General features: G+C 37.8%; 1 protein-coding gene across 2 annotated transcripts in view; it reads left to right on the top strand.

The window, feature by feature from the left end:
* The first annotated feature begins 2767 nt into the window (after positions 1–2767).
* Positions 2768–3348, top strand: part of aimp1b (aminoacyl tRNA synthetase complex interacting multifunctional protein 1b) — a 6873-nt gene continuing 6292 nt past the window's right edge. For both annotated transcript variants that reach the window (XM_084098352.1, XM_084098353.1), the window contains exon 1: positions 2768–2956. The gene's annotated coding sequence lies outside the window, so the exon portion shown is untranslated. The remainder of the gene's footprint in view (positions 2957–3348) is intronic.

Below are 3348 nucleotides of genomic sequence, written 5' to 3'. Positions count from 1 at the left end.
ATATATATATATATATATATATATATATATTATAATTATTTTAATTATTATTATTATTATTATTATAGGGAAATTGTGTTTCATTGTTTTTAAAATAATGTCACAAAATCATACATAAATTATTTTATTTGAAGGAATATTCCATTTCAAAATTCAATATTTGAGGTGAAATGTGACCTGATGTTCAGTGAGCTTCAACAACACGCTTGCATGTGTTTGTTTCAGTGGTTTGATCAATGTTTATATTTTTATACATCATTAGATCAGTAATAATTAGTGTTAGTAAATTGAAAATGTATTAAAAAATGTATTATCAGGGGCCTTGTCATTTAAATTATTTATGAATAATAATAATAAATATTTTTCCTGTTTTTGTTTTATCTGCTCCTGTTCATGTTCAGCTCATTCTCACTCATCACCGTGTTATTGCGATCACTTTCAGCTCTTTCTGACACTTGTGTGTTGTAAATACGTTCTGTTTTTGCTACAATATTGTGTCTGAGTTTGTATTTAAAGCTTAAAGTTCTTTATAAACTCGAATCAAAACCTCTGTTGTTGATCATTTTGATTAATCTGATTACTACTGATTTATTAATGTGAATTAGTTGTTCTGCATTTTTAGTGCTTCAGGCAGGAAAACCACAGCAGAGATTCAGTGTGAGAGTGAGTGTGTGTGTGTGTGTGTGTGTGTGTGTGTGTGTGCGTGTGTGTGTGTGTATGTGTGTTCATGTTTTTCTATCCCGGTGGGGACTTCACCGTGTGTGTGTGTGTGTGATGGGTAGGTTTAGGGGTCAGGTTAGTGTGTGTGTGTGTGTGTGTGTGTGTGATGGGTAGGTTTAGGGGTCAGGTTAGTGTGTGTGTGTGTGTTTGTTTGTGTGATGGGTAGGGGTCAGGTTAGTGTGTGTGTGTGTTTGTGTGATGGGTAGGGGTCAGGTTAGTGTGTGTGTGTGTGTGTGTGTGCGCGTGATGGGTAGGGGTCAGGTTAGTGTGTGTGTGTGTGTGTGTGATGGGTAGGTTTAGGGGACGGGTTAGTGTGTGTGTGTGTGTGTGTGTGTGTGTGATGGGCAAGTTTAGTGTAAGGGAACAGAATATACAGTTTGTACAGTATAAAAACCATTACGTCTATGGAATGTCCTTATTTAGATAGCTAAAGTAAACGCGCGCGCGCGTGTGTGTGTGTGTGTGTGTGTGTGTGTGTGTGTGTGTGTGTGTGATCTGTTTAAACTGAGCGGGACAGACTGAACTAAAGGTGTATGTGTGTAACATGAAGCAGACCCCATGACAACATTCACAAACAGTGAGTGTTTCATCAGTCGCAGGTTAATCTCAGTTTGAGCTGTTTAGCAAGTTTAGCATGGAAATTGGGGCTAGCAAACAAAAACAAACACTAGCATTAATATGGATCAGGCCTTTTCTTGAAATGAAAATGAAAGGGAAAAAAACGAAGACGATGTGTGTGGAGCGAGTGATGGTTTGTTGTTTTGCTGCGTCCCAGTTCATAAGTCACATCCTTCGAAAGCCGATTGCGTCTCCAAATGCGTTCTTCGTTTCCCGTGATATGAAGGATGCAACAGATGGATCCTTCAAAACCCACCCGACCCTACCCAGAGTTCAGTGCGTGCGTGACGACAGGATTTTTAGAGAAATTGACTAATTTTTTTGTGTCACTGGGTCAAGAATTGGGTTTCAACTTACTCAGATATCTAATGATTTAAATGTTAAAAAGCAAACAAACTTTAAAGCGGTTCAAATGTTGACTTGTATCATACCAAGATGCTATTATATATAGTTATGGACATGATGGTATAGACATATTTAGACAGTTTGTGAACCCTGTTTTGTTTTCAGACAGTTTAATATAACTTTCAAAAATGTACAAATGTCACTGCACTCGGGTTCTGCGCTCCTGGTTTTTGATTTGTTGTCGTAGGACAGCGGGACTTCGCCTCAAAACTTCTGACACTGACAGAATTTACTCGGAGGTAAAATTTTATTGCATTAGTATTAATCGGCTGTTGGCGAACATGTCAAAATAGCGATCATAGACTTCATTTTGCTCTAGGATCAGAAGATTCCTTAAGGATTCTCACAATTGGTCTCACAAAATCGTCCAGTGTGTTGAATCCACCAATGATCTGAAATGAGGAAATGCTGCAGTTCTGCGGCTCCATCTAGTGGCCGAGAAGATGCATTACAATGCGCGCTTCCCATTATGTTGTTACAGTTTCATAATGTTTTATACTGAACACACACATACAAAAACAATTCTTCACTTTGGCTGTATTTAGTTTAATAAATAAAATTGAGTTATAGTTGATATTAACGTCCATTAATAAGTCTTGCTGCCCTGAACAAATATAATGCATCTTTTTGGATGCATAAGGTTAATGTTCTGTATGGTATTATACAGATATTTTATATTTTATATTTATATTACCTTCGTTGTTGCTTTTCATCTGCTGTTTTCAAAACGATTTTACGTTTTTTGTTTTTATTATTATTCTGTTTTTGCACAACAGCACGATATATGCTCTAGTTGTGTCGTGGCGCCATCACGTGGTCAACATGTGAACTGAAGTGGGATCTTATAGGAAATGGTTAGCATTTTTCCCAACTATTAAATTTCATAAGGTATGGACAGTGGCAAATAAATGTGTCCGTTTAAAAATGATTCATCATTATCCTTGTAATAGTCTAAAATATTCACCGCCCCGCCCACCTCTTCGCCCCGCCCCTCGCCCCGCCCCTCCGTCCGTCCAACGGGAAACTCAAGAATAAACTGCAGACTTTCACACAAACAAACGCAGCCTACACCTGTCCGAAGGGAGACACAAATGTGTACAGCTCAGGAGAATATGATACTACAAATGTGCACATATGCCGAGAGAGAGAGAGAGAGAGAGAGAGACACTTCAGTCCTTTCCTTCGCTTCTGGCACACACAACTCACTGTGCAGGTGAATATTTATGTTCTTATATCATATTATAAATAACAAATGTTTATTATTGCATGCATGTAACTGCTCTGGAATAATATTGTATATATGTATGAAGGTCTTTCAGTCAAGTCAAGTAAGTCACCTTCATTTATACAGCGCTTTTAACAATGTGGACTGTTTCAAAGCAGCTTTGCAAAGATAGGACATTAACAGAGATCGTTTTGGCTTTACAGAAGCTCTAGAATAAAGTTATTGTCCAGCTAAAGTTAGTTTTGATTGATTAGCCTAATTTCCGTTGCAAAGATCATTAGTTATTAACTAACACGACATTGCTTTAACTGGAAACTGAAAACTGATAACGTGTTCAACCACAGTGTCTGGAGGCTCCACGAGGAACATCGGCAACACAT

The sequence above is a fragment of the Abramis brama genome (genome assembly GCF_963993115.1).
Source record: "Abramis brama genome assembly, chromosome: 22".
NCBI classification, from domain to species: Eukaryota; Metazoa; Chordata; class Actinopteri; order Cypriniformes; family Leuciscidae; genus Abramis; species Abramis brama.
Note: the sequence above shows the minus strand (reverse complement) of the source record. Positions and strands in the feature narration are given on the sequence as shown.